Below are 13,036 nucleotides of genomic sequence, written 5' to 3' on the forward strand. Positions count from 1 at the left end.
CCATGACTGATCAGATTGGCAAGTCCTACCTTCATTGGCATCCCCCCCCCTTTACCTCTCCACCTACCCCCATAACTCTTGACTCCCTTGTCTATCAAAAATGTGTTGAATTCAACTTTGAATATGTTCAATGATCCGGCCTCCACTGCCCTCCACTGCTCTTTGGGGAAGAGAATTCCAAAGACACACGGGGATAGGGTGGAGGATTGGACCGAGGTAGGGTGCTCTTTCAGAGGGCTAGTGCAGTCTCAATGGGCCAAATGGCCTCCTTCTGCATTGTTTGATTCTATGATCCCAGTGAACCTTCTCTGAACTGCCGTTCACTGCAATGTTATCACTTCTTAAGTACAGAGACCAAAACTGTGCACAGTACTCTAGATGTGGTCTCACCAATGTGCCGTATAGTTAAAGCATGTCTTCCCTATTTTTATGCACCATCCCTCCTGCAATGAAGGCCAACATTTAATTTGCCTTCCCAATTATTTGCTGTTCCTGCATGCTAATGTCTCGTGATTCATTTTACAGGGGCATCCAGATCCCACTAGACTACAGCATTCAGCACTCTCTTCATTTGAACAATGTTCTGTTTCCCTATTTTTCCTGCCGAGGTGGACAACCTCACTGTTTCCCAGGTCAACGAGCACTGAAGTGTTGGGCGAATGGGACGTGACGGGAGTTAAGAAATGAGCAGCAGAGGTTTGGGTGAGCTCATGTCGAGGGAGGGTACATAGTGGGAGGCTGGACAGGCAATCATTGGAGTCATTGAAAGGCATGGATGAAGATTTCAACAGCAAATTGACTGAGGCAGGGGCAGAGACGGGAGATGTTAAAGAGATGGAATAGGAGGGTTGGCTGATGGGATGAATATGGAGCAGAAGGCTAACAGTGCAGTTCAGCCTCTAAGATTGGCCAGGGAGGATGATGGAGTTGATGGTTAGGGAATGAAGTTGTTTTTAGGATGTGGGTGATCCCAGTATGTAATTGGAGGAAAATTCTCATCATCCAGTACTGGATGTTGGACAAGCAATGCGACAAATCAGTCCCAGTGGAGGGGTCAAGAGAGATGGTGATAAGGTGGAGCTGGGTATCATCAGTGCAAATGTGAAACTTGGCATTGTACTTTCTGGTGATGTTGCTGAGGGGTAGCATGTAGAAGCAAATCAGGAGGTGGACAAGAGTGGACCCTTGGTGCAGTCTAGTGGTAACGATGAAGGACCGAGAAGGGAACCCATTGTCCATGGTTCGCTGACTATGACAGAACCGACAGGAACAAAACTAGCCAAGGGCACTCCCACCCACCTGAAAAATGGGGGCGAGGCCTTGGAGGAGGATGGTGTTGTCAACCATTTCAAAGACTGTGGACAGATCTAGAGGTGGCACTTCATTTTTAGGAATGCCTGGGGCTGCTTCTGGGATGTCTTTTTACACATCTCATTGTGCTAGGGTTAGTGATCTGGCATAATACTGAAGGATACAGGGCCACAAGTTGGCACAGTGGTTAGCACTGCTGTCTCACAGCACCAGGGACCCTGGTCACTTTCTGTGTGGTGTTTGCACTTTCTCCCCGTGTCTGCGTGGGTTTCCTCCGGGTGCTCCAGTTTCCTCCCACAGCCCAAAGATATGCAGGTTAGGTGGATTGGCCATGCTAAATTGCCCCTTAGGGTGGGGTTGCAGGAATAGGAATTGGGCCTAGGTAGGATGGTCTTTCATAAGAACATAAGAACAGGAGTAGGCCATCTGGCCCCTCGAGCCTGCTCCGCCATTCAATGAGATCATGGCTGATCTTTTGTGGACTCGGCTCCACTTTCCGGCCCGAACACCATAACCTTTAATCCCTTTATTCTTCAAAAAACTATCTACCTTTAGCTTAAAAACATTTAATGAAGGAGCCTCAACTGCTTCACTGGGCAAGGAATTCCATAGATTCACAACCCTTTGGGTGAAGAAGTTCCTCCTAAACTCAGTCCAAATCTACTTCCCCTTATTTTGAGGCTATGCCCCCTAGTTCTGCTTTCACCCGCCAGTGGAAACAACCTGCCCGCATCTGTCCTATCTATTCCCCTCATAATTTTATATGTTTCTATAAGATCCCCCCTCATCCTTCTAAATTCCAATGAGTACAGTCCCAGTCTACTCAACCTCTCCTCGTAATCCAACCCCTTCAGCTCTGGGATTAACCCAGTGAATCTCCTCTGCACACCTTCCAGCGCCAGTACGTCCTTTCTCAGGTAAGGAGACCAAAACTGAACACAATACTCCAGGTGTGGCCTCACTAACACCTCATACAATTGCAGCATAAACTCCCTAATCTGAAATTCCATCCCTCTAGCAATGAAGGACAAAATTCCATTCCCCTTCTTAATCACCTGTTGCACCTGTAAACCAACATTTTGCGACTCATGCACTGCACACCCAGGTGTCTCTGCACAGCAGCATGTTTTAATATTTTATCATTTAAATAATAATCCCTTTTGCTGTTATTCCTACCAAAATGGATAACCTCACATTTGTCAACATTGTATTCCATCTGCCAGACCCTAGCCCATTCACTTAACCTATTCAAATCCCTCTGCAGACTTCCGGTATCCTCTGCACTTTTTGCTTTACCACTCATCTTAGTGTTGTCTGCAAACTTGAACACATTGCCCTTCGTCCCCAACTCATCTCTGTAAATTGTGTGCCCAACACGAGGGAGTAATATATTAGCATGGTTAGAGGATTGGCTAACTAACAGGAAACAAAGTCAGAGTAAATGAGTCATCTTCAATTTAGCGAACTGTAACTAGAGGGATCAGTGCTGGGGCCTCAACTATTTATTATCTGTATTAACAACTTGGAGGAGGGACCAAGGTCGCTGGTGCCAAATTTGCTCACAACGCAAAGATAGGTAGAAATGCATGTTGTCAGTCAGGAAGACACAGTTCCTAAAGGGATATAGATAAGTTAAAAGTGAACGGGAAACAATTTGGCAAAATAATGTGGGAATATATGAGATTGCAGAATATTGGGCACGAGTAAACGGGATAAATTTTAAGTGGAGTAGGAAGTGAGGTTTCCCGCGAGCTCCTCAACGTCCATGCTGGTGAGCTCCTCACCGCTCTCGAATGGCACTCAGTTATTTTTTGGGCCACAGCGAGTTCGTCTCCGGGCGAACCTACACTCAGATTTATTTTCATTACTGGGGAGCTGAACTCACTGGCCAGATTGCCTCCTCAGAGATCGGGCTGCCATTTTGGAAGGGTGCCCCCTTTCTCTGAGTGAACTTGAGGTTCCCCCACACCCCATGGGCAGGGTCACCCACCGCACACACGGACGTTACCCCTGCCCCCCCCCCCACCTCCCCCCCCCCCCCCCCCCCCCCCCCCCCCCCCACCAGTGAGGACACCCTGCTATGGGGTCGCTGAAGGCCCCCTTTTCAGGCCGTTCCACACCTCCTTTCAGCCTCTCCCTTTCCGGGACCCCCACCCTGTACTCTCCCTGCGTCCGGAGGCCCGCCCTTCAACCCCTGCCCTCCATGTCGCCCCTCCTCTCACGGGCATCGATCCCCTCAGGCCCGGACCCTTGGCAGTGACTCCCTAGCACCCAGGCACCCTGGCACTGGCACCTTGACCATATTGGAGGTAGTTTAGTGAAGGTTCACTAGGTTGATTCATGGGATGGAGGGGTTGTCTTATGAGAAAAAGTTTGGGCAGGTTGACACTATACTCATTAGAGTTTCGAAAAAATGGCAGGTGATTTTATTGAAGCATGTAAGATTCTATGGGGGCTTGACAGGGTTAAAGCTGAGAGGATGTCTCTCTTGTGGAGGAATCTAGAACTTCAGAGCACAGTTTCAAAATAATGGTTTTCCCGTTTAAAATGGAGGTGAGGACCCCAGTGAGCAGTGGAGCTGGATCATTGATATATTCAAGACTGAGTTAGACAGATTTTTGATCTACAAGTGAGCGCAGGGTTATGAGGAGTGGGAAAGAGGGTGGGGAGCAGGGGGACAGGCAAGAAGGTGGAGGTACGGCCTCAATAAGGTCAGACATGATGTTATTGAATGGCAGAGCAGGCTTGAGAGGCCAAAAGGCCCAAGCCTGCTCATATTTCTTATCTTCCCATTGTATATTGCAATGCAAACTTGCTTGGTAGACCTGTCCTACCTGTGGAACAGAACATACCGAGGGACAATGATATTGGAGGCTGGGGCTTGACTAATAGACATGGTCCTCGGAAAATGCTGGGCCATTCGACGCTACCATCAAGAAAGCACAACAACGCCTATATTTCCGCAGGAAACTAAGGAAATCTGGCATGTCCACACTAGGGGCAGCACGGTATCAGAGTGGTTAGCACAGTTGCTTCGCAGCTCCACGGTTCCAGGTTTGATTCCCGGCTTGGGTCACTGTTTGTACGGAGTCTGCACGTTAGACATAGACCGTTAATCATAGATAGACATAGAACATACAGTGCAGAAGGAGGCCATTCGGCCCATCGAGTCTGCACCGACCCACTTAAACCCTCACTTCCACCCTATCCCCGTAACCCAGTAACCCCTCCTCACCTTTTTTGGTCACAAAGGGCAATTTAGCATGGCCAATCCACCTAACCCACACATCTTTGGACTGTGGGAAAAAACCAAGCACCCCGGAGGGAACCCACGCAGACACGGGGAGAACGTGCAAACTCCACACAGACAGTGACCCAGCAGGGAATTGATCCTGGGACCCTGGCGCTGTGAAGCCACAGTGCTAATCACTTGTGCTACCGTGCTGCCTGGACACGTTGGAAGAGTGAGGCTTACTTACTCTTCCAACTTCTTCCATCGGGCAGGAGATACAAAAGTCTGAGAACACGCACGAACAGACTCAAAGACAGCTTCTTCCCCGCTGTTACCAGACTCCTAAATGACCCTCTTATGGACTGACTTGATTAATACTACACTCCTGTATGCTTCACCCCGATGCCGATGTCTATGTAGTTACATTGTGTACCTTGTGTTGCCCTATTATGTGTTTTGTTATGCTCTTGATGTAGCATAAGCTGCTTCCTTGATGTGCACTCTGACAAAGGAAGTTCAGACTTGGAGATAGCTTTAACACGTTTATTAAACTATTCACAATTCTCCTACTTGGATTCGACGCAACTGTTAACCCTGCTACAGCTACTCAGACTGACGAACCAGTCTGCTGCAATCCACGTGGTGGGTATGATGTTCAATCAACCCTGTGTCTGTACTCGCTGAGTGTCTCCACTGGAAAGAGACTGAGCATGTGTGACGTGTCCTTTTATATGGGTTGGTGTAATGCCCTCCTGTGGTAGTGTCACCTCTGTGTGTATCGTGACTGCCCATTGGTCGTGTCCTATCTTACTGACCTATTGGTTGACTGTCTGTGTGGCATGCCTCTAGTGTCTAGCTCGGTGTAGTGTATGTACATTAACCCTTTGTGTACTTACTGTGATGTATATCACCACATTATGTATTTTCTTTTTATTTCCTTTTCTTTCATGTACTGAATAATCTGTTTGAGCTGCCCGCAGAAAATACTTTTCACTGTACCTTGGTACACGTGACAATAAACAAATCCAATCCAATCAACAAATCCATTCTCCCAATTATGGCACAAACCCCAGAGGTATAGGTTTAGGAGGGTTATTTGGCCTGGATTAGCATTTGTCCAATTCTGATTTGATGCCAATGTTGCAGTCGAGTTATCTGTCTGGTTTTATTCTTTTTGTCTTAAATTATGACTTTATATAGCTCGATGGCTTGCTAGGTCAATTCAGAGTAGATTTGAACTCCAACCACATTGGTGTGGAATTTAAGAAAGCATGCTTGCCTTCATCGGCCAGGGCATTGAGTGTAAACTTTGGCAAATCGTGCTGAAGCTATATAGAACCTTAGTTAGGCCCCACTTGGAACATTGTGTACAATTCTGGTCGCCCCACGACCAGAGGATGTGGAGGCTTTGGAGAGGGTACAGAGGAGGTTTACCAGGATGTAGCCTTGTATGGAGGGCGGTAGCTATGAGGAGAGGTTGGATAAACTCAGTTTGTTCCCACTGGAACGAGGGAGGTTGAAGGGCGACCTGATATAAGTCTACAAGATAATGAAGGTCATGGACAGAGTGGACAATCAGAAGCTTTTTCCCAGGGTGGAAGAGTCAATTGCTCGGTGACATAGGATAAAGGTGTGAGGGGCAATGTTTAGAGGAGATATGCGAGGCTGTTTTTTTACACAAATGGTAGTGGGTGCTTGGAACGCGCTGCCGGAGGATGTGGTGGAAGCAAGGACGATAATGACGTTAAAGGGGCATCTTGACAAATGCAAGAATAGGATGGGAATAGAGGGATTCGGACCCCGGAAGTGTAGAAGGTTTTAGGTTAGAGGGGCAGAATGGTCGGGCAGAATGGAGGGCCGAAGGGCCTGGTCCTGTGCTGTACTATTCTTTGTTCTTTGAAGTTGCAGATGAACCATCACAAATATGACGTGAGAAAAAATGATTTCACACAACGAGTAGTTTGGATCTGGAATGCACTGTCTGGAAGTGTGGTGCAGGCAGATTCAATGGAGGCACTCAAGAGGACATTAGATGTTTACTTGAATAGAAACAGCATTCAGAGGTACGAGGAAAAGGCAGGGGAATGGCACAAAGTCATGTTACTCGTTTGGAGAGCTAGTGCAGGCACGATGGGCCGAATGGCCTCCTCCCGCAGCATAACAATTCTGTGACTCATTGCAGAATGACAGGTTTCTTTCCCCATAGAACCTTAATTGGGTTTTTAATGACAATCCAACGTGTTTCTGGTTGATTTATCTGGGATGAGAGGGAATTGCAGCAAGCTTGTTCCCAAAGTAACAGATCCAGCACTCATCCAATTTAATAAAGGTTCACCAATGAAGCTAATTATAAGATTGTACAGCATTGCTTTCATGTAAATTGCAGAGAATGATAAATGACAGCTACTTGTAAAGACTTGATTTAATACAAAAAGGATTGGTCAAAGCATTGTGTGCAGTCTAATACACAGTGCACTGTCATCTGCAGTTCTGCATTAGATGGCTGTATTAGTGGAGCATCTCATGGGATATTCCTATTTATCACTTGTTCTTTAATATGCAAGCTGCCGACATTTGCTAATTTGTATTGCAAATTATTATGAAGTATGATGAAGAGTCCATCTTCAAAGTCTCTCATGACATTTTAAGTGCTGGGCTCAGGTGGTAATAATTTATAATGAAGTTCTCAATGAATTGTTCAGAAAGGTTAAGCTGATCTTTACCTTCCCACCAACACTGTGGCAAAATAGCATAAACAAGCCCTTGAAATGTTTAACCCGTGACGTACAGCGATGTTCCTGGATTACACTCCAAGGAGAAGGGAATTAATACCTTGGCCTTCAGAGTAAAGCAGCAATTGTGCAACCTCTGACAAGCCTGATTTGAGTTCTCAGATTAAATAATCGGAAGGCTTGACAATGGTCGTGTAATTGATGTGACTGTGGATTTTCTAAACTTGTTTCACAGAATGTCACACACAATCAACAGGACCGGGCGGCACAGTGGCACAATGGTTAGCGCTGCTGCCTCACAGCAAAAAGGACCAGGGTTCAATTCTGGCCTCGGGTGACTGTCTGTGTGGAGTTTGCACTTTCTCCCTCTGTCAGCTCTAGTTTCGTCACAGTCCAAACATGAGCAGGTTAGGCGGATTGACCATGCCAAATTGCCCCTTAGTGTCCAAAGGTTATGTGGGGTTACAGGGTTATGGGGGAGAGGGCCTAGATAAGGTACTCTTTCAGAGGGTCGATGCAGACTCAATGGGCTGAATGGTGCAGTGGCAGCCTTGATGTGAAATTGGACAAGGGACAACAAGCACGGAATAGTGGTTCTATTAATTCTGAGGAGAACTGTGGTAAACGAAGAAGGATTTATTCACATATTTACAATAGTCTCCGTAACGCAGGACCTCACTCCCAGTGCATTCCTAGCTGGGAGGATTTGTTACCCCAGGCCCTGAGTTGGGCCTGCTTTTATACCTTGTTCAGAACAATTCCCAGGTGGCTTGGCCTCCACCCCATCCACGAGTCCCAAGGGGATATCAATGAAGTGGTCCTCGTGGGGGTTATGAGAGTCGTGAATGGTTGTTTTTACAGACTGGAGACACTGGTCTCCCCCAGTGTTCTGAATCTGTGCCACTGTTCTGCTGGAGCTGACACAGACTTGTGTTTAGTGGCCACAAACAAGCGGACAAACAAACAGACTACAGAAGGGAGATAGATCGCTTGGCTGCATGGTGTACCAAAAACAACCTCTCTCTACATGTCGCAAGGAACTGATCATTGACTTCAGGAAGTGAAGCACAACACCCCCCACATTCCCCCCTGCGTCTACATCAATAGCTCCGAAGTGGAGATGGTCGAAAGCTTTAAGTTCCTGGTCACCAACACTAACAGTCTGTCCTGGTCCACTCTCATTAATGCAACAGTCAAGAAAGCCCAACAACGTCTCTACTTCCTACGGAAGCTGAAGAAATTCGGTATGTCTGCGATCAACTCTCACAAACTTCTACAGATGTGCCATAGAGAGCATCCTAACCAGTCACATTACAGCCTGGTATGGCAACTGCTCGGTCCAAGATCGCAAGAAACTGCAGAGTGTGGTGAACTCAGCCCAATGCATCACACAAGCTTGCCACCCTCCCATTGATTCTGTCTACAAAACCCGCTGCCTCAGGAAGGCAGACAGCATTGCCAGGGACCCCTCCCACCCAGGCTTTGCCCTCTTCCACACCCTTCCATCAGGCAGAAGATACAGAAGTCTGAAGACCCGCACACCCAGGCAAAGGAACAGCTTCTTCCCCACAGCTACTGGACTCCTCAACGAATCTCCCTCGGACTGATCTGTTCCCTGTAAGACACTATTAATGACGCCCTATGGTGCTCTTGCTCACGTGTTTGCTTTGTTTGGCCCCTTGTTCTGCAATGTAACCAATCACTATTTGTCGATGTACTATTTGCCAATGTACTCTGTCAATTATTTTTTGTCTACTATGTACGTACTGTGTGCGTTCCCTTGGCCGCAGAAAAATACATTCCCTGTACTTCAGTACATGTGACAATAAATCAATTAATCAACCAATCAGTATATGTAATGTGGCCACAGATCAGCCATGATCAGATTGAATGGCAGAACGGGCTGGAGGGGCTGAAGGGCCTACTCCTGTCCCTATGTTCTTTAGTTTCCTCGGTTTCTCAATCAAGCTGTGCAATTTCCAGTCCAATTATTAATTTATTTTTTGATGTGCAGAGCAAGGTTAAGATTTCTTGCTATGATTTTAATCACTAAGTGGCCTCAAATCACCTCAGGTGCGGAAAATGAGTGTTATTGACGTTGAGTCTCCATTGGCCAAGTCTTTGGCTGAAGAAATTCAGTGGCTGAGAACAAACTCACCCAATAGGAACTCAAATTAGGGTTTGTGTTGATTATCCTTAATGTAAGATTTAATATCTCGATTTCTAAAAGCAGCTGTTCGATAAACATCTATTTCTTAAAGGTACACTCCCATGACAGTATACATTTGTGGCCAGCTGAGTATAGATTTCTGAGAAGGAAGTGTTTTCCACCAGGAGAAGCTGCAAAGAAAAAGGAGGGGAAAGATCAGAAGAGGGAATGTTCGTACAAAACAAGGCTCCTTTCATTCCAACGGCTTCTATGTTGTCAGCTGTCTTTTATCCTCTGCTTGACACTTCCAGTGCACAGACGGCCTCACAAGATCTTCTCATTGATATTTTCCTAAGGAGAGAGCAATTTCTAGCTTCAAGCAAGAACTTATCATCTCTCCCAGCAGCTCGATCATCAGCCTGCCTGTGACTTTGTACAGAACGACAGCCTCCACCTGCTTTGCTGTGGCTCTCTCGCTGTCATCAACCGACAGGGGACTCTTCCCTTCACAACTTTCCCCCAGTACCTTCCAGGTGATTTTTAGTTTAGGTGGTGAAAATGTATCTGTTTAATCTGTGGTAAGCAGAATGCATAGACAAAAGTAGAAATTACAGAACAAGGTTTATTTTGATGTTGTAATGTAGGAAATACAGCAGCCAAACAAACAGCAATGTGACAATGATCAGATAATCTGCTTTTAATGATATCTGATGAGGGATAAATAAATAGCTCTTCTTCATATAGCTCAAAGGGATATTTTACATCCAACATCCGTTCATTAAGACTGGGTAGAAATCTGAAGCTCCCATCCCGATGGACTGCAGCATTTCAAGGAGGTGGCTCACACCACATTCTCAAGGATTCTCAAGCACCTTTGATAAGGTGCCTCACGGGAGACTGCGGAGTAAAATAAGGACCCATGATATTCGAGGCAAGGTACTAACATGGATTGACGATTGGCTGTCAGGCAGAAGGCAGAGAGTTGGGGTAAAAGGTTATTTTCCTGAATGGCAACCGGTGACGAGTGGTGTCCCGCAGGGTTCAGTGTTGGGGCCACAGCTGTTCTCTTTATATATTAACGATCTAGATGACGGGACTGGGGGCATTCTGGCTAAGTTTGCCGATGATACAAAGATAGGTGGAGGGGCAGGTAGTATTGAGGAGGTGGGGAGGCTGCAGAAAGATTTAGACAGTTTAGGAGAGTGGTCCAAGAAATGGCTGATGAAATTCAACGTGGGCAAGTGCGAGGTCTTGCACTTTGGAAAAAAGAATAGAGGCATGGACTATTTTCTAAACGGTGACAAAATTCATAATACTGAAGTGCAAAGGGACTTGGGAGTCCTAGTCCAGGATTCTCTAAAGGTAAACTTGCAGGTTGAGTCCGTAATTAAGAAAGCAAATGCAATGTTGTCATTTATCTCAAGAGGCTTGGAATATAAAAGCAGGGATGTACTTCTGAAGCTTTATAAAGCACTAGTTAGGCCCCATTTAGAATACTGTGAGCAATTTTGGGCCCCACACCTCAGGAAGGACATACTGGCACTGGAGCGGGTCCAGCGGAGATTTACACGGATGATCCCAGGAATGGTAGGCCTAACATACGATGAACGTCTGAGGATCCTGGGATTATATTCATTGGAGGTTCGGAGGTTGAGGGGAGACCTAATAGAAACTTACAAGATAATGAATGGCTTAGATAGGGTGGACGTAGGGAAGTTGTTTCCATTAGCAGGGGAGACTAGGACCCGGGGGCACAGCCTTAGAATAAAAGGGAGTCACTTTAGAACTGAGATGAGGAGAAATTTCTTCAGCCAGAGAGTGGTGGGTCTGTGGAACTCATTGCCACAGAGGGCGGTGGAGGCAGGGACGTTGAGTGTCTTTAAGACAGAAGTTGATAAATTCTTGATTTCTCGAGGAATTAAGGGCTATGGAGAGAGAGCGGGTAAATGGAGTTGAAATGGAGTTGCCAACTTTGGTTGGATTTATCCCTGGAAGTTCATCACATGACCTGTCGTCACCATTGCTTTGTCTCATCCAAAACACTTTGGGCAGGATTCTCCGAACCCCCCGCCGGGTCGGAGAATTGCCGGGCCCCCTAAAAATCGCCCCGGCGTGAACCGCGCCGCCCACCTCGGAGAATCGCGGGGGCTGGTGCGACTCAATGGGCCCCGGGGCTGCCCGAATTCTCCGGCCCGCGATGGGCCGAAATCCCTCCCGTTTTTTGCCAGTCCCGTCGGCATAAATTGGAGAAGGTCCCTTACCGGTGGGACCTGGCGGCGCGGGCGGCCTCCAGCGTTCTTGAGGGGGCGCGGGGGGATCTGGCCCCGGGAGGTGCCCCCACGGTGGCCTGGCCCGCGATCAGGGCCCACCAATCCGCATTACTGGCGTGGAAACGAAGCCCCCTGCGCATGCACGGGGATGACGCCAGCACACGCTGGCGCTCCCCGCGCATGTGCCAACTCGCTCCAGCCGGCAGAGGCCCTTCGGCGGTGGTTGGTGTGGCGCCAAGTCCCTTCCCCGCCGGCCGGAGGGACACAAACCACTCCGGGGCCGGCCTAGCCCCTGAAGGTGCGAAGGATTCCGCACCTTTGGGGTGGCTCGACGCCGGAGTGGTTCACGCCACTCCGCCCTGCCAGAGTTGAACGCCCCGCCGATTACGGCAGAATCCCGCCCCATATTTTCCCCCACCTCCAACATTTTGCCAATTATTATCCAAAGTGTTCAAGGATAAATTTTAAACACACTTTCTTGAGTGCCTTTTTGACTTTCTGCTATGACTGTTCTCCTGGATTGCAATGCTCAAGAGATTAATGTTCAATTCTTGCAGACAGTGGGGCAATTCTGGAAACTTGTCAATCCCAGACACTTGTGGATGGCAGCTAGAATCACAAACGTAGCTGGTGTGTTGGAATATTTTATGCTCACTAATATACTGTCATAACTGTCATAAGTACTTATGGTTAATATTCCAAATAGCTTCCCTGTGCTTAAATATTGCTTTGCATTTCTCCAGAAGCAAAGAGGATTATGCAGAACAATCTACAGGTAGGACATAGCTTGCATGCAGGCAAAGAGCTTTCTGGCTAATCAAAAACCATGCTCTGGCCCACAGACCACGGCCACTGAATGGGCGGCACAGTGACACAGTGGTTAGCACTACAGCCTCACAGCGCCAGGGTCCCAGGTTCAATTCCGGCCTTGGGTGACACTGTGGAGTTTGCACATTCACCCCATGTGAATGTGCAAACCTAATAAAATGCCCCTCGGTGTCCAAAGGTTAGGTGGAGTTACTGGGTTATGGAGATAAGGCGGGGGTTTGGGGCTAGGTATGGTGCTCTTCCAGAGGGTCGGTGCAGACTCAACGGGCCAAGTGGCCTCCTTCTGCACTGATGGGATTCTATGATTCTACCTCAACAAGTCATGCAGTCACTGATGTATTATCACACCAACTGCATGATGGAATGGAATCTAGAGAGAACTTTCTCTGCATCTCAAAATGCTTTAAAATCCATGAAGTCCTTTTGAAACTAACAGATGGGGTATAATGCAGAGATGTGGAATTTATCCACCTTGGGTAGGGAGCAAAAATGGCAGCTTACTTTCCAAAAGTTA

Source organism: Scyliorhinus torazame, chromosome 6 (genome assembly GCF_047496885.1).
Source record: "Scyliorhinus torazame isolate Kashiwa2021f chromosome 6, sScyTor2.1, whole genome shotgun sequence".
NCBI lineage: Eukaryota > Metazoa > Chordata > Chondrichthyes > Carcharhiniformes > Scyliorhinidae > Scyliorhinus > Scyliorhinus torazame.